Source organism: Mizuhopecten yessoensis, unplaced genomic scaffold (genome assembly GCF_002113885.1).
Source record: "Mizuhopecten yessoensis strain PY_sf001 unplaced genomic scaffold, ASM211388v2 scaffold9615, whole genome shotgun sequence".
Lineage (NCBI taxonomy): Eukaryota > Metazoa > Mollusca > Bivalvia > Pectinida > Pectinidae > Mizuhopecten > Mizuhopecten yessoensis.
This window is the reverse complement of record NW_018408136.1, coordinates 902289-922734: the sequence shown is the minus strand read 5'-3', so window position 1 is coordinate 922734 and position 20446 is coordinate 902289.

Sequence of the window (20446 nt, the reverse complement as noted above, 5' to 3'; positions counted from 1 at the left end):
CCTCTTGGTCCCAATGTAGTTTTGGCGGTGAACCGCCCATTCTGTACCCACGGGTAATCATAGCAATGAGCTGACACAGCTAGACACTCGGGAAAATAACGGAGGGAAACCATAGCAATGTACTGCTCATTTGTGTCTTCGAGTTGTCATGGCGGTGAACTGACCCCTCTAGACTAAAGGATATAATAGCGGTGAACTGACCCCTCTAGACCAGGACATTATAGCGTGAACTGACCTCTCTTGACCAGAACATAAACGCGGTGAACTGACCCTCAAGACTTCAGGATATCATAGCGGTCAATTGACTCCTCTGGACTTCAGGATAGCATAGCGGTGAACTGACCCCTCTAGACTTCAGGATAGCATAGCGGTGAACTGACCCCACTAGACTTCAGGATAGCATAGCGGTGAACTGACCCCTCTTGACCAGGATATAATAGCGGTGAACCGACCCCTCTTGACCAGGATATAATACTGTAGCGGTGAACTGACCCCTCTTGACCAGGACATTATAGCGGTGATCTGACCCCTCTAGACCTCAGAATATAACAGGGGTGAACTAATTCCTCAAGACACTTTGCTACTCATAGTGATATGCTCAGACCTCAGACCCCTTTTGACCAGGACAAAATAGCGGTGAACTGATCCCTCTTGACCGGGACATACAAATGTAGTAGCGGTGAACTGACCCCTCTTGACCAGGACATTATAGCGGTGAACTGACCTTTCTAGACCAGGACATAAACGTGGTGAACTGACCCTCAAGACTTCAGGATATCATAGCGGTCAATTGACTCCTCTAGACTTCAGGATAGCATAGCGGTGAACTGACCCCTCTAGACTTCAGGATAGCATAGCGGTGAACTGATCCCACTAGACTTCAGGATAGCATAGCGGTGAACTGACCCCTCTTGACCAGGATATAATAGCGGCGAACCGACCCCTCTTGACCAGGATATAATAGCGGTGAACTGACCCCTCTTGAACAGGACATTATAGCGGTGATCTGACCCCTCTAGACCTCAGGATATAACAGGGGTGAACTAATTCCTCAAGACACTTTGCTACTCATAGTGATATGCTCAGACTTCAGGAGCTTTGGGTAGGAAATAGTTCCCTACCGCAGAGCTCTACCACGAAAATATGTCACAAATTATCTTATTTACACTGCAAATCGAAAAATACAGAAATCCGGCTTATTGAAAGTATGTTTTACAAGACCATGATTATATTCCGTATAAGCGATTGGTACGATGTAGCTACACTTATAGTGTAATAATACACGATCAGATGGTAAAAGAAGAAGCTACATGTAAATTACTTTATCTTGTCATAACAGCTGGAAGTTCAGGGTTTATTACCTGAAGTTCTCTAACCTCCTAGATCAATACAGTACAAGTACAAATTCAAGTACTGACATACTCACGACTGTGTGATCTACAAAATGATATAATTGTGTCAACTACCTACAGTTCATGTAGTTATAAATAGAACGCACATTACCAAAAATATTTAATAATTTTATTAATACTGCAAAATAATGTCTGGTACATGATTAGAGGAAACATTTGGCTCATACATGTACTTATGGCAAGTCATTGGGTACTGGCTGTTCGGTACAGCCACAAATTACCACTTACGGCTCTATTAGGTGTGTGAAAAATGTTTCATTATTAAAATTGGTATTATTTTCACAAGATGTTTGTAGGTTGGTTCGTAGTATTTGTTGTAGAGCCTTAGGTGTATACACATAGACGATCAACGAAAAAACGTCCACATGGTTGTTAGAAGTTGTCATTAACTTGATTTGTAAAAAGTATACAGTTTTATAAATAGACTTAAAAGGTGTTATTCACTCGACCGCGGATCATTGAGCACTGCATATATATCACACATGCATAGTGATGAGTCGGCGGTGTGATTACGGTACAAGGTAACCCGAATTCGATGTTGACATGTGCACATCATACATCATTTCTATTTAATGCCCTACTCCAGTAGTCCTTACCCCTGAGATAGGCCTTGTATGATTAGTACGGAGTAGTAAACGGAACGAACGCACGACCGCTATAATACATAGACAGGGTCGTACATAAACCTATTGTAACACTTAATATAACAAAACATGTCCATAAATGACTGAAAGGAATCTTAAAGCTACTTAGTGTATAACGTGTGTCCCAGGGACGTCCCACAGTGGTATATTTGATGCCCCAGGGACGTCCCCCAGTGGTATATTTTATGCCCCAGGGACGTCCCGCAGTGGTATATTTGATGCCCCAGGGCCGTCCCACAGTGGTATATTTGATGCCACAGGGACGTCCCACAGTGGTATATTTGATGCCCCAGGGACGTCCCACAGTGGTATATTTGATGCCCCAGGGACGATCCCACTGAGAACCCTGTTACATGTAGTTTAAAGGAAATAACAAGCCTGCTGTATCCCATGGCATGACAATAAGAGGCGGCCAATGTGGGGTCCTGCATAATCGGAGTTTGTTTCTACTCCTGTTTACGCTCAGCAATTCAGGAGTGGGACGACTGGTTCGCCCGTTGTCAGTATAATGGGACTGGGTGGTGTGTCCTGCTGGGTGTCCTCGGTAGTATGTTTCAGTGAGGTAGCACTATAAAATCGGCCTCAGTTCCGCGCTATCACAAGGAGACAACCACGAACATATCACAGCCTCCCAAATCACACACACATACACTACATTCATGCAGCTTGCACACAGGGGAGGCCGTCCTTAAAACAATACTAAACCAAACCAAACCAAACTCTGTCTCTTGTTTAGTAGACATTGAAAAAAAACCAAGAAAAGATAAGCTGTATCCCACTGTACGTTTATCGTAAAAGCCGACCGATATGGGGCCTCCTGCAGAATCGTGTATTCTTATGGTTCATCAGCCAAGATGTCGAAATAGGCCTACTGCTAACATAGCAATACCTGTAATCTTTTTAGTTTCCCCTCTACTTCCTTTCTTTACTATCTATTTTCTCTATCCAGCGGTGACTCCCTGGGTACCCGTTCTTTTAATTTGTGAAGTGTGGGTTTCTGTTGCGTCCCTATTGCGATCCTATTGGTCTTACAGGCAATAATACATTGGGTATCGTTGGGTCACAGGGGCCATATATGAGTATGTAAGCTAACACACATCGTTCATACAATATCATTGGTTGGATCATAATCACGTGGAGCACGGTGATATTGATTCGGTGTAATTAGTTTTAGAAAAATCAGGCTTATCTTTACTGTATGACGTCATTTCAGTTTTAACGACAAATGCAGCACTTTCCCTAGTACAATTTTTTCCGTTCCATCTTTTGAAAGACTCAAACATTGTTTAGCATGTTATATAACAATTAAGGACTTTTAATTCGGTGAATATGGGTGATATTACTTTCTCTGATCCATGTAACCACATATTCACCTCAACGAAAGACCATAACTTACAAATGTTTTGTTTTCTACGGGCTACTGTTTGAGCACATTCACTTTCTTGACGACAATAATCAGTCACCTGGTCGAAGTCATGGGCTACAGTACCCAAGTTTGTTCCACATAAAGTGGTTGTGATTAGCCCTGTCTTTTGTTTTGTTTGGGGTTTAATGTCATCGACATTGCTATTATACCAGATATTCCATCGTGGACACAACGACTGCCTGAAGTAAATATAGAATTACACAATAATGAAAAATCTCGCGCTCTCCCGGTTCAAAACTAAAGCGCTTTTTCCGAGTTCATCTCGGGATTTCCTTCACATACACTTTTATATATTGACGGCTCTTAATTAAAAAAAAAAGCTGCAGCAGCATGTGTTGTTGGCAACGTATCTTTTTTCTTTCCGATTACATTGCCGTTGGTCTGGTTTTGGATGAAATTGAAAATAATAAAATTAACAGAGCAATAATTTGTTCCGACTCTTTGTCACTATTACAAAATATTGAAAATCGGAGTTTGATTAACATTCTCATACAAAACATCGCCCTTCGTATTTCAACAGAATTTTATTGTTTTGACTTCTGATTTTGATTAGGATACTAGGTCATGTCGGAATAAACGGAAATGAGAGGGTAGATAAAGCTGCTTAAGCAGCCCTTGACCTACAACCAAAGGATATAAAAATGCCATTTTCTGATTTTAAACCTATAACTATTTTTATTAAAATAATTTGGCAAAATAAATGGTCTGAAGAATTAAACAACAAGTTATTTGCGATTCAACCTAATGTGGGTTCATTTGCAACAAGTAGAGAAGACCTCAGGAAGGAAATTGTCCTCTCGTGACTTTGCATAGGCCATACCTACATCACACATGGCTACATTTTGCGTAAGGAAGACCAGCCTTATTGTCATTTCATTTCAACAAATTTTATTGCAAAAAATATGCAAAGGGATAGGGCATCAGGAAAAGTGTTGAAATATCTAGCCGTCCTTAATGGACATCTTTCATTTTCATTGTGATATATAAATGGTTGCACTATATCTTTCAGATGTTGCGGGGGCATGCCATGAAATATCTTAAACATTAATTTTAATTTATGTTTTTGCCGTCTATCTGAGAGATTCCCAGACAAGTTCTTTATATAATTTAGTATGAGGATACCTCTGCGCAATCCTGTTATGACTCTAGCAGCTTCTAAATGAAAAGACTCGAGCAGTTGTTTAGATTGTTCCGTGCAATCGTCCCACAAGACGTCTGCATAATCCAATAAAGGCAAAATATATGTTTTATATATCTTTAAAAAGATTTTAAGTGATTTTAATATATTTACCCTATAAATGCTTTTTCATATATATAAATTTACATGGTGAATCCATTTACAATCTTCAGACAAAATAACACCTAGATGTTTGTGAGTAGCATGGTATTGAACTGGACTATTGTTAAAAAATATATCTGGATGTAGCGTGTCTCTTTTCCTAGTAAATATCATTGATACAGTTTTTGAAGGGTTGAAATTAATATCCAACTTTTTACCCCAAGTACTAGTATTTGAAATATTTTCTGAAATTTTATTAGCTATTTCAATATTGTTATTTTCAATTATTTCACTTAAGGATGTTTCATCAGCAAACAATTTTATGTCACTAGTTACAATATCGGCTCCGATCCCTGTGAAACTCCAGCGTTTACAGATTTATAAGTTGAGAAAATGCCCTCGGTTAAAACACGTTGTTTTCTATCTGGCAAGTAATTTTTAAACCAACTTAGCAAGTTTCCTTTAATACCATAGGATTCTAGTTTGTATTATAACCCTTCATGCCCCACTCTATCGAAGGCTTTACTTATGTCACAGAATACAGAGCGGATTTCTCGTCCTTTATCAAGGGAATCCATAATCATATGATATAACGAAAGAAGTTTATTCACAGTTGAATATCCTGGAATAAAACCTGACTGGTTCTTAGTAATGATTTTATATTCTTGCAAATAGTTATATAGATATTTAAAATTACTTTTCCTATTATTTTGCTAAAGCCAGAGGTGACTGAAATAGGACGATAATTAGAAACATCATTTTTCTCACCCTTGCCTTTATAAATAGCATTAATGTTTGCAGCTTTCCAGGACAATGGGATTGAGCCGGTTTCCATGGTTTTATTACAAAGGTGGGTAACAGGAAGAGTGATAAAAGGTGTTAGTAGTTTTATAAGTTTTGGGACCACTTCATCAGGACCATCGGGCTTCTGCCCATTTAGAGTAGAAAGTTGATCCTGTTGGGTGGACTCAATGCTATCAATTATTGTCATGCATGCGATCAACCATTTACAGTCAAACACTTTATGATTGAATGCGCTTAATTCAAACAAATAAGTGACATATTTAATGATATTCCGTCTATGAAAAGATTATTCGATACTGTTTCTGTGCATTTAATATATGACTATTTACACTCTATTGATCTTTACCATAACATATGATATTTTGTGCAGTCAATTTGTTCCGTTAATGTCTCTTTTGACAGTGCTGTTAGCCCCAAATGACTCACATCGTCGATGGACCGTTAAACAAGACAAAAAAAAAAAAAAATCCTCGTTACAGGTAGCATCATATGGGGAAGGGTGCTGCAATAAATTATCAAATGTTTCATCAATAGGAGTCTAGGAAAAAACAATCCCCGATTCTGCAGTGAGCCCACATCGTTTGTCGCCTCTTAATAGTATGCAGTGGAATATTGCACGGGTTGTTGATTAGCCTTGTCTTTAGTGTCTGTACGGTCTACTCTGGCAGCTTTCAATAGACTTAATGTACAAATGTACTGTGCAAGACTCTAAAGGTAGTTTCAGGCGAAGTGCATCGAAATGACAGCAAGGTTAAAATATATGTATTTGTTTGTTTGTTTGATTTTGTTTAACGTCCTATTAACAGCTAAGGTCATTTAAGGACGGCCTCCCCTGTGTGCAAGATGCATGCGTGTAGTGTATGTGTGTGTATTTTGGGAGGCTGCGATATGTTCGTGTTTGTCTCCTTGTGATAGCGCGGAACTGATGCCGACTTTATAGTGCTACCNCCTCTTACGATCGTAACGGTGATACACCGTATTTCACCCCTTGTGTTATATATCTCGTTTCACCCTTCGTGTGATGTATCGTTGAGGTGATACATCGTGTATCATCGTAATATTGATATTAACTGTATTATCCTAGGGATGATAGTAACTGTACTATCCTGGTGATGATATTAATTGTATTATCCTAGCGATGATAATCCCTTGTATTGCAATAGAGTTGATATTAATTGTATTATCCTTGAGGTTAAATATCGAGCAGAAAGAGTAGGTTGATATTCCTTGTAGAATCATATTGCCCACATAAAGTATAGGAATACAGTATTACTAGCTTATATACAGGAGGTGATATGCCGTATGTATTACTCGATGGTGAAGCACCCCGTGCCACGATCTCAGCTCATTTGCATGATATTCCTATACTGCGTTGTAAACGATCTTAATGATTTGTATTTTCTCTGGAATCCGGCATGCAGTCGTTTATAATGCCAGCAATGAAACGCACCGATTGACCTGGTGTCAAAACTTAAGATAAGGCTCAGCAGAAATCCGTGTTTAGGGATTCATGTTTTAATTTGGAAATGGGTATTTGGTTCAAAGCATTCCGAATTGATAAGATTATTTGATATTTTAGAGAGCTTTCTGTCAGTAAGACGACGACATTGCCACGATTTACACACAGAGGGTTAAAGCTTGTAAAGCCGATGGCAGAGATCCATTCCCATTCAATAGAGTAAGAGATAGAAACATGCACGCCTATTGCTTCCTGACAATAAACCATAGGAGCTGATCCCTAGAGCATAGCGGACTCAGTGACCCAGCCCCTGGCGTGGTCCCCGGGGATGAAAACTGTCAGGCATTATACTCTTGTAGTGAAAGGTCTAATGTCCCCAGACATGTCACGTTATAGAGATGTACCGACTGACCTGATGCGGCTGCTGAGTGGAACGGATGGCTTGGTGAGAGGCTGATAGTTATATAACCTGACGATATTCACAACATGTCTTATAAAAAAATGTAGAAACGTTTATAACTTTACCAAGCGTTGAATTAGAAAATACAGACAGTTTGTTACTCCCGAACACATGTTGAACCGAAGAATAACTAAGTCCAAAGTTAATTTTTCTGAATGACCACTGTTTTCAATGCTGATGTTTTGTTCATCGACCGTGGTAATAAGCGAAATAATGTCGAATTTCTTTCTGATATTTGTGAATCTAGTCAGGAAGAGGTCACGTTTGCAAGCAAATAAGGGTCACTACCACGCCCGTGTCAGATCTATAAAGCTTATATAACCGATCAACATGAAATTATATTTAAGGTTATGTTTACGGCTTACGTTTTGTAGTAACCTCCCCAATTAAAACTACGCAGAAAACACCGTTAATGCGAATCTTGGTGCAATAGAGCAGATATTACAAAAGTCCACAAGCAATTTATGCAAAACCTATCAAATACGATGTTCGTATTTGATTTCGGCCATATGTATGCCGTTGAGATGATTCACCATATATTTTCATTATACGCATGCGTAAAAATAAATAACCACAATGTGTGGTAAACCTGGAGCATATATTTCGTGAATCAGTAGTTAAGAGACATATTTGCTCCCTTGCATTGATAAATCGTGTAAAATATTACGAAATAATTGCTTTCCAATGAGATCTGTTGGCCTCTAGTGTGGAGTTTGCGGTTCGCCGCCTATTTTCGACATTATATTGATATTCAACCGACTTTTGTAATGGAGATTAAAGAAATTAAAGCCATTTTAACAACACTTCTTTTCCCAAACCAAGGCTAAATGGGCACTCCTTGTTTTTCCTTGATTTGATTAGAACCCAACAGTGGACGCCTTGATGCTGTAATTAATACTGTTGCTCAAACACGTTGAATTGGTTAATTTTAGGTTCAAAATTAATCTTACCACAGTAGTTTTATTTTTCCCACAGTAGTCGTTACAACATAACATTATACGCAATGACAGTGTACTGAGGTTTGAATTATTTCCATTCATTAGGTTTGCTTTTTACGGGTACAAGGTGTGACTGGTATCTGTTTGCAACGTTGTAGAAGCCGTACTGTACATGTGGGGCGACAAAAGGGTGTGTTGTCGTTCCTCACAATGTAATTCCGTCCAAAAACATATCGTGAAGGACTCGGGAATCAAATATAGTGCTCTGTTTTCCTAAAGCAATGCTTTACCATGTTTGAAACATGATCCAAGGATTTGAAACTTCCCGCTCATGTATTTTCAGAACAACTATGTGGCCCTACTAGTGCTGATTCCCTGCTTGAATGGCTTTCAAACTACACTTGCCAGTATTATTGCATCTTATTCGCATTCATTTGATCGTATTCGCGTGAACATTTACAAAAGAAGTGAAGCTTTTGTTTTAAAAGGGTTTAGTTAAATGTCCAATTAATATCTAATGTCATATAAGGATTTGTCCCTTTGTATGTTATGTATGCGTGTGTATTTGCATATCTAGTGCGGAAATGGTGCCGACTTTAGAGTGATAACTCGCCCAAATACCGTGCCAAACGCGCCAAACACAGTAGCCCAACCAGACAATTGGTTTACCAGTCGTGGCCTGGGGACAGACAGGACCCATTGTATTTTTACTTCCCGAACGTTCAATGTTAAGACCAAGCAAGGCGCTAGGAAACGAAAGGTAGGCGAGAGGAAAAAAATATTGCAATGGGTGCAACCTATTTATTGCGGTCGTCGTTATACCACTACCCAAGTCTGCCCATTAGGTACCTCTGACTGGCAAGAGATGTTGTGTATTGGCCTTCTTACTTTAAGGTGAAACAGTATTCCAGACAAAACATTAGACTAACAACTGGTAAACCAGTTATTACGATCACCAAAAAAGCTGAGCGTTAAGCAGGTATAAACAATTTCTTTTTTTACAGACTTGGAACAGAACATATGGTCTTACCCGCGTGGACAAACTTTCGTACGTTTCTTTTTCTAAGAAAAATCCCACACTTATGCCAAAGTGAGTTTTTGCTAGGCGCTAAACATTCTTCGGAAGAGCTATTTTACTGACTGCTGAAGAAGCCCAGCACAGCATTTCACACGGTCACGTTATGCTGACAACGGGCGCACCAGTTGTTTCAAGAGCCTTAAATGCTGTACGTTTAGCAGTAATTAACAACTATCATTGTTTAAGGCTTTGGTATGTCACGGCCTGAGGACAAAACCCATTGCCTTCTTCACTTGAGCGAACGTTCAACATTAAAGTGAGGTGTTGCCAAGCAAGTCGGTAGGGAATAAAAGGTAGTTCGAAGTAAAAAGAAATATAAATATCCCAAATATTGCAATGGGTTAAGCAGATAGATTTTGGTCGCTTTTGTGTCCCCAAGTAGAGGACATAAAAAACCGCAACCAAACTAGCTGCTGCTCCCATTGCCACATCCGAAGTCTCAATTTTTGTCTTTCTACTTCCTGCTTTTTTATTTCTTCGCCTTGCTTGAATATCTTACTTGTGACCTTAATTTGAAAGGTCATAGGTTCTGTCCCCAGACCAGAACGAAAGCCCATAAAAAAGTGGTTGGTACAATGTATTCTCTGACAAACGTTCAGCATTTTGGGTTTTCGTAGCACCTTGTCAACTGATTGTCTGCATAATGTGATCAGGTAAACGGAGATTATTGAAAAGTGCTAGGAAAACAAACCACATTTTATTTCGAAACTGATAGCCTCCTTCGACGTAACCGGCCATGACAATCTAGGTCAAATCAAAGTGTTGTGAGACGTTAGAACCTGGTTATTTACAACAAAAGCACAAAGAGAATTAATAAACATCTTCAAAATCTCAAAATTCGTATCACAAGAAAATATCTTAGTCCCTAATGAGATCATGGTCAGCATCATATAAGATGTATAAACCGTCTTTCGATACACTGTTGTGTAAGTTGTAAGTAAGCCAGTCGATGTCAAAGAAACTGCAAATACAGAAGGTGGCCTAGCTCGGATGTTACTGTCAAAAAACGGAACTTCATGATAGGCAAATCGACAGCATCACACTTATCATAGAGCTTGGTAGTAGCCGTACTGTTGATCACGTAATTAAAGATCGAGATACAAACCTAAATAAATTACCAAACATACATGTCTACCTTTTGTGTTGATGTCATGATAAAAGTGAAGCATTTCTTTTTACAAAAACGTGCCTAATGAGTATTAATATAAGTATTAATTATAATTTCTGAATAACATTAAAAAGAAAAAGAAATGAAATAGGTACAGTATAACTTGTAATTATTATTTATGACGCTGTCGGATGCAGTAGTATACATTCAGTTTAAACTGTTATAAATCCTAAGGATGCAAATTGTTTTCCATGGAAAATATCATCATTCAGCTTTAAAAAAAAACTGGCTTGTGATTCATATTTACTGGTATAACGTACTTTTGTTCTTTGCACTAGAACTTATGTATTAACTTGTAAACATGTTGTATTAAGGGCGTATAATAAAGAGACCCCATTAGATGTAATGGGGAGATATCGTACCCGTAGTTTGACTGCAAGTACTGTGTATCAAACGCGCAGACCCACACACCGCGACGCGTCTTCAATCCTTTCTCCTTATTAAAACAGCATTTTCACGTTTACGATGATAACATAACAATTTATAAATTTCATGGGAGTTTGCTGCAGTACGGATAGGTAACAAGGCGGTGTACAATGAAAGAGACAGTGCATTGCATGGGTGGTCCAGTGACTAGTATGTATTTGTACAGCAACAGCAGTTGACTTTACGACCCAGCTGTGCGTTTACTTGCATGTTTACAAAAGGTAGATGACTGATGACTGGCAGTCTCAACGAACAATTTTAATAAAATAACTAGAAAAAATGTTTCTATAAGTCCTTATCAAATGATGTACCGAAGTCAATCTATTCTGATAAGCTATCTGTTTTGCAGAGCTTTCACAACAAAACTTTGAACACTATAACACAGTTCTACCCCGAAATGTCACGTGACATTATGTTGGGTTTCCACACTACCGGTGAAAAGGCAGATCGCGTCGCCATATCGGTTTTTTTCTTCATGTAAACAAGCGATGACCAGCATAGTATAGCTGGAACGATCTACAGTAAAACACGTCTTTTAAGATTGCATTAAACTTCAGCCAACACTATATAATTATTATGTTCATACATATATGACAAATCTCAAATCTCTTTTCGAACCGTAAATGCCGCAACTATTTAACCTATCTGAAAACTGTTCGTCTTTTTAAATATAAATAACTACCTATGGCCACAACGTTTACTTACTTTTGAGGTTGACATTTGTTTGATGTCATTTCTGAGTACATGTCAAATCTACCATTTAGTGGCACTTAAAACCTCTTCTGTGTTGATAGGCGGTTTAAATTCAGTAGGTTATTAACGTAAAAAATAATTGCTTTCAAGCGAAAAAAGTGAATGTCGCACAGTATGGGCGGATTGATCGAGTGGTTAACACTCCGGCCTTCCAAGCAGGTGGCCGGGGTTCGATCCCCGAAGTCGCCGTACGCATGGAATATTAGAGAAAGTGGTTTTTTTTCTCCTGCCCACACAACTCCAACAACCCAGGTGAAGTATAACATGGTCTGGGGTGGGTGTTGTGGTATCTGTGTTGTAGCATCCAAGTGAGGTGGCACTCTAAATGATACCGTTGGAAGCACGGTCCCACTTCAAACAGAACACAATACATCGCCAGCACACACACAGGCATACACACATAGGGAGTTATTAGCCAGGTGGCATAGGACTAGTAGCTAGCGCCTGAGAAGGCAGCTCCTGCGAATTCCTCAATATTGTATTGATTCATATATATGCTAATTGTATTGACTTTATAAAATTGTATATCTATGAACTGTAAAGCGCTTTAGAGTGGCTTATGTAAGCTAGATAGGGCGCTATATCAAATGCTGTACATTTTTTATTTTATTTTTATTTTTATTACTTGAAAATGCCTGCACATAGTGATAACACGTAACTAAAAGACTTAGGTCCCATCAACACATGCACGCATCCACAACAACACGTCATCACGTCCTTAAATGACATAAGCTGTTAATAGGACGTTAAACAAAATACACCAAAACCAAACCCATCAACACAAAAGAGATCATTGGGTCTAATTAAAATTAAATATACAAAAGTATATTGAAGGATGACATAAAACGAACGAAAATATAAACGACAACCGTCACCTTGATAAGTAAAAGTGACAATGGTTAATTATGTCTATCTGCAGCCTTCGGTAATGACGATTATAGTCGATGAATGTATGGAATTGAAGCAAAATATATTTTTTTGTCAAATATAAAATCGTGCTTACATAAGTGTCATTAGGCGGACATATCGCAGCCTCCCAAAACACACAAACACACACTACACGGATATTGCGCACAGGGGTGGCCGTCCTTTAATGAACATAGCTGTTGATAGGACGTTACTCAATAATAAACCAAACCAACCAAACCAAAGCAACTTGATACCCCCTCCCCTCACCCCACCCGACCCCATCCCCACTTTGCTTGGAAAAAGCTCACTTTTGGTCAAGATGAAGAAGGCACTAGATTCTGTCCCCAAACCGGGACAAACCAAAGTCCTTAAAATGGCAGCTTTTAATTCCTGCTTAGAGATCAACATTAAGGGAAATAACAACAAATGGTTCAGCCGGTGTTAGTTAATGTGACCGGACAGGATGCTTTGCTGGATACGTTCGGCATGATATGTCAGTGAGAAATCAATATAAAGTCGGCATAACATCCGCGCTATCACAAGGAAGCAAAAACACCAACACACATCGTATCCAGCACACATACACGCATGCACAACACTCATGGAGACCCGTCATTAAATGACCTTAGCTGTTAATAGGACGTAAAACAAATTAAAACCAACCCAAACTATTAACTGGACTTAACACGTAATTAACTAGTAATATTTAATAGATGACACTTAAGTTCTAATTGGTTAGTTTATTGGACGTAATCAGTGTCGTAAACAGTATGCAGTTAGTTCATTTATTGGAGGTAAAAATCATCTATTTGGTTAAAAGACGCAAAAGGTTATATAGTTTATTTATTTATTGGTACGAGTAGTGTTTGTTCGGAATAGACATTGTATCAGCTCCTCTAGATGTCTATATATTTTCGTTGAAAATTCTTTTAGAATCAGTTTGTATTTGAATGATCTTTTCTTTTCATTTTGTTGATGTTTATAAGTTTACAACCAAAGGTGTGAACTGATAAATACTTATTATAATCAGGACATCCAGAAAAGGAGAAAGACACGAGACATTGTGGAAATACTTAGCTTCGAATTTCCCAGCAAGGAAGATACTGTATTGTGTAGATCTCAATCAAGTCAATAGATAAATGTGAATCACGATGAAACTTCAAAAGTTTCCAATAAAGCTAGAATGAGGAGTTGGGTGAGTAATAGCGAGGACTGCGTGGGAACCTTGGGCACATCCGTCGGTAGTTCTCACTTGACTCCAGTGTTGACTTGCCCTGAATGACTACTGTACGTCAACTATATATAAATATCTGTTTTTGTAATACTATTGCTAAACCAATAAAAGGACTATTAATTTTAAATAAGTATCTATTTATAAAGACTCGCATATGTGAAATGTATTATATAATGGGCGGATATTCTCTTGCCGTGGTAAGGTATTCATTTCATAGTTTAAGGCCTGTTAATTTCTGTATCCCGATCATCAGATAGATTATCTTAGATTATTGAATGCTACCTGCACCCGACCAACAGATACGTCGACTGTAAGCAGCGGGCCATAACAGTTGGTTGAATAACTCGGGTGTGTGACAGTAGAATTACGGCTGTTCACATCCGTATACACTTACTTACCACACTGATTTCATACGTAACCCGTAATATCCTTGTGGAATTTTGTTAAATTCTGTCAAATTAATTTAATTACTAAAATGTTTTTAAAAAAACCTTTAGAAAACGTGACATATTGAGGGATTAATTTACAGGCGATCAATCGACGGTATGTACTTTTCTAAATTATTACTTATCCTATTAACCCGTGTGAAAATCCATCAACAAGAAACTTTGATCCGCAATCTTGTATTTCCTTACGTCATCATATCCTGTGTGACATGTTGTGAAGGCCTTCAATATCGGTTAACGTATTAGAGGTTATTATATGACTATTTTGATACCACACCCTTTATCAGTCTGAGACCTTGATATCAGGTCAAGGGCTTACTAATGGTACGATATCAAAATAATCATATCATAGCCTTTTTATTACACATTTTGAAAAATAAAACAAAAAGAAATTAATTTAACCTTCCAACAATTTTGTTAAAGAAATATCCAAATGAAGTAAACAAACATGAGGGAAAAACTCGGAGGAAGTGATATCAGCCTGGACTGATAATTAGCTTTCGGCCCGGGTTGGTGTAAAAAAACTGTTTATCAGCCCGAACACCAATATGTCAATGCAAACAACACTAGTAAAAGCAAAATATATATTATCAGAGACAAAAGTGGCATAATTGATTTCATCTCACCTCACATAAATTTGTACAGTAAAACATTGTTAAAATAGCCATCATTGCCATTTTGTACTAGCATGTAACTATATAGGTTGGTGGCTTAAAAGGTCATAAAACATTGAAATTATATAATTGTCTACTTATTGGCCCTTTTACTATTTTTATTTTATGATATTGTGAGGTATGTTGAAATCAGCCTGTCCGTCTGATCTGGTGTTGTTGCCAACCTGACATATACGTTTTTAAATTTCGACATCGAATTTTCTGTATTATTCCCCATTGTAGAGAGAACTCAACTCTTCGAATGGCAGACTAGGACTGGCTTTATTACCAATGCTTTTGGAGAGTTTCACATCAAGGGCGATAACTCATAATTACTTAAACAATACTGTTACATCTCCCTAACAAGTTTATATGATGTAATAAACTGACAGAATGGAATTACTTTTAAAGTCAATAAAAATAAGGTTTTACTTATTTTCACAGTATAATTAAAAAACATTCAAATTTTAGCACAGTCTCTTGTTGTAATTTAAATACCGCACTAGAAACATTAAACTAGTAGAACTTGAACTAAACCAACACAAAATTACAGTCACTGTCTCTATAGTACCCTAAATCTGTAATGCGAAATTAGCTGTCCTTAAATCGTGGAGGTACTTTTGTTTCGCGACCGCTGACACGACTAAATTTCACATTACATTTGTCCTTGTTGAGGCGAAATCCAACCTCGTCACATCTAGCAAGAACTTTCTCCAGTTTATAAACATGCCCGTCCTCGTTGTTAGCCCATATGAGGATATCATCTACAATTGCAGTGCATGGCTGGTTCTCAAACACTTGTGAAATAGTTCTCTGAAATATTTCAGGGGCACTTACGATTCCAAATGGTAGGCGCTCGAACCTGTATCGACCGTCCTGAGTATTGAATGTGGTGAGCCACGTACTCTTCTCGGTTAGCTTAATTTGATAAAATCCAGAAGCTGCGTCTAACGTACATAAAAAAAAATGCTGAACCTACAGTAGCCGCAACTTCCTCCACAGTCTTGAGTGGATAATGTTCTCAGAGAACTGCCTCGTTGAGTTCCCTGGGATCTAGGCATATACGTATAGAGCCATTGGGCTTCTTTACTATCACAATCGGATTAACCCACTGCGTTGGCTCCTCCACTTTTGTAATGACTCCACTACGTTTCATTTTGTCGAGTTCCTGTTTTACTTTATTCTGTAGTGTATGAGGAACTTTCCTCGGTAGGGAGACTACTGGTGTGACTGATGTGCTTTTAGCACTTTGATTTACATTGACAAAGTACACTCGTTTTTCGAGGTTAAGTAGCATACATGTTTCAAGTCCCAACACAGGCATAACATCTGCTTCCACAACTTGAAACTCAATCAGGTGGTACCTGTCTTTGTACAGGATGCTTGTGGTAATTTTGCCAACAGTTGTGACATCATGTCCAGAGTACGACACCAATTTGCTTCGATTTCTTACCAGTTTATGCAGGTTAACACCAGCTTTCACACAAGCCTTCCGACTAATCACATTACAATCTGCCCCTGTGTCCAAATTGAACATTGTAGGTGTTTTGGAACTGTTGATTGGTATCGACACCTTCAAGTCTCGCTTTCTCTGCCCAGTTGCTGATTTGTCTATATCAATACTATCAATGAAAAATGTCTCATCAGAATAATGTTCATCAACATCACTCACCGTTTCATCTATTTTAAGCACATTATGTCTTCTCTGTGTTGACTTGCACATAACAGCAAAGTGATACCTTTTCTGACATTTTGTACACTTTTTTCCAAACGCTGGACAATGTGCTTTACTGTGTTTCTGCTCACAATATCCACATACCTGCGAGTGTGCCTCCCGGTTTCTGTTTACATTTGGTGACTACCGGTGCACGTGCCGCGCTTCTCTGCCTTTCGCACCATTCTTGTCTCCATTCCTGATCACGTGAACATCACTTGTTTCACTCTTGACTCCCTGTATTTCCTTTATTTGTGTTTCACTGGCTTCGGCAGCCCTACATATGTCAATTGCCTTCTGAAGAGTTAAAACTTTGTCTCTTAACAGACGAGATCTCACAGAATCACTGCGAATACCACAGACAATTCGGTCCCTTATTAAAGAGTCTGGTAAAGTTCCAAATTCGCATGAGGCAGCCTTGTGCCTAAGGTCTGTTACAAAGATGTCTATGTTCTTCCCTTCCCGTTGACTACGTGTGTTAAAACCGTGTCTCTCATATGTGATGTTTTTCCTAGGGTTACAATACTCCTCAGACTAAGTGAATATGTCACCCACCTTCATTTTATCTGTTCCGTCCCACGAGAAAGTATTGTAAACTTCAATTGCCGCCGGGCCCAACACTTGGAGTAAGGTCATGCCTTTTACATCATCTCCTTTTCCTTCTATACCGCTGGCGATAGAATAGATTTCATATTGTTGTCGAAATCTTCTCCAATTTTCAGACACATTGCCTGACAAGTTTAAGGCTGGCGGAGGGTGTAGGCTGTCCATTTTTACTCTGACACCATGAAGAGAGAACTCAACTCCTCGAATGGCAGACAAGGACTGACTTTATTACCAACGCTATTGGAGAGTTTCACATCAAGGGCGATAACTCATAATGGTTTAACCAATATTGTTACACCCATATGTTGCCTTTCTTATCATTTCAAGCTTTGTTCGGACAAACCATAATAACAAATACGTGACCAAAGTCAATGACACTGTCTTGTAATGACACATGGTAATATACTTTAAATCGAATCGCTTATGTTGGGATTCAAGATAACCGTCGGTTGACTTTGTCGATGCTTGATTGGTTTATAGGGTTAAACATCCTATCAACAGCTAGGATTATTTAAGGACGTGCCACCATGCGTGTTGTTTATGCATGCATGTGTTTATGTGTGCTGAAGGCAGGGTGTGTTGGTGTATTTGCCTCCTTGTGAAAGCGATGGAATATGCGTTTGGAACTCTTGCCGGTGATGAAAACATGCTTTGTCCTGAATATTTTAACCAGATGCGCCCAGAAGACATTTTCATTTTTTTAATTTTAGTTTTCAGATTAGATTACGGTCTGTGTTGCTTTGAACATCATAACGGAAAGTTTCTTGATAGATGTATATATCCCAGGTTTGTGAGCAAGGTACAAGCGTCAGACTATCGATGTTTTATTATCATTTTGTATTCGTGTAATTTGCTTCAAAGATACTAATTGAAGAATGATGGTTATCATGGTTTGCCTGAAATAAGTATATTCGAATGAAGAAAATATATACGCTACCCGTTTACAAATGCCTGGCATTGGAGGTGATTTAACGTCTAGGACACACTGTATACTTCAATCACTCAGTTTCAGATTCGTTGGTACTGTACTCTCTAAGATTCCTGAAAGCTTCTTCACGTCTGGGCAAACCGCATGAGGTAAAAGGAGCCAAACAGTTTTCATGTTTGATTGCACAGTTCTTACGTATTATCTGTTTGTACCGTAGTATAATCCCTTGACAGTCACTATTATCCTATGAGAGTTGTGAAACATATACTGCATTCACCGAGTACTTTTCGACTAAGACTACGACTTGACGTTTTTTTCTCCAAAATATTTCAAACTTCAAAGCATACAAGCAATGCGTCCCTATCTCAAAGCCTTGGGACATACTTAGTACATATAATCTGTCTCTGTCTGCCTGCAAAAAATCGAACGACTTGAATTAAAAAACCAACGTTAACACATTTTTGAGTCTGGCGACCATATTTTAGAGATTTACCAACAGCTACAAGATAGAGATATCCTCTGATTTGAATATCAAGTAAAATATAATGGGAATTTCGTTTGCTTAACATTTTTTGGATTGACTATCATCGTTACAGCCTAGGTATGTAAGGATACTTTAACGCACCACTGAAATATCCTTACCTCGACACGACACCATATCTCTTCATAAGGTCGCATTATAGTGACAGGTGATCGTAATGCAAAGGCAATAAGTATCAATTTTAAGAACTAATGATTACCTTGGTCAGGAGTCAGAACCCATAACCTTCTTTGATTTGACAAACTATTAGCACCGAGATTAAGTCAAGTGAAGCAATAAGGAACAAAAATTATCAGAAACAAAAAAGAGATCCCAAATGTTACAGTTAGAAGGTCACGAAAAAATCTTAAAAATTCAAGTCTACGTGAAGCATCTGTATCACTCGCCTCTTGATATGCATTTGGTAACAGTGTGTACAATATTTCTCAAGAACGACTTGATCCAAGCAAACTATAGACTTGTATATGGGACCAAACTGTGCCAGTCTAATGGTTTTTGTTTGGTTGGGATTTAAAATCCTCGTAGCAGCCAGGTCCATAAGATGAGTGGGCCTTTGGAATACGCCGAAAAAAGAAAGTATATAGAAAAGAAAGACGACTGGAAAGATCATAAACGAAAAAAAGATCTCAAGAGTTTCTTGGGGGAAATTATTAATTTCCTTTTATTGTGTGTATATGTAATTACCTACTTGTTAACGCGAATATTATGTGATGCCGATATTATGGTGCTATCTCGCTGAAATTTTATGCCGAATGAACCTAGCGTAGCATTATGCTGACAACGGGTACACCAGCAGTTACTTTTACCATAATTGCTGAACGCCGGGAACAACAACTACCATACTTAAGGACTAGATATGTTCTGACTTTTGGTCGAAACCCATTTACCCATTTCTCACCAGGGCGATTGTTCAGTATTAAGCCAAAGAAGCTAAAGGTAGGTAGAAGTAGGGAGCAATATTTATTTTCTCTATATATTACAAATGGGCAAAGCTGCTTTATTTGGGTGGCTTTTCGTCCGCAGGTAGACGACATATTCCAACATTAGTCGCTACTTACTTTCATACAGTGGGTAACGGCAATTGTATTGTTTTTTCTATCCCCAACTTGCAGGGGCGAGTCTTTCTCAGAATTTACCAGTATCTTGTAGTTCTCAATTACTTCTTTTAACGGGTAGACGAGTTTGTAAACGATATTATATTGTACAAATTATACTTGAGAATACTGTAAACAGTTGAGAACCTTATATAACTTTCACCGAACAGAAACTGCAACGTTCCGATTTCGTTCTAAAGTTGTTATTGCGACTCTATGATAAAGGAGCATTTTTGCACTTGTAATTAACGTAAGAGGGAAACCTGTCACCTTCCTCGTGATGATAGGTTATCACAGTTATATACTTCATGTCAGACATTTGAACAGGCATCCGAGTAGACCACAGTTCCCTTCACAATTGTAATTAACTGACTTGAGTTAGATAAACATGATAACTTACCATCAGGCGTTGCGGAACATTTCTTAATAACGTCACGAACAACGTCATAGAGGTATCAGTAACGAAGGTGCTGC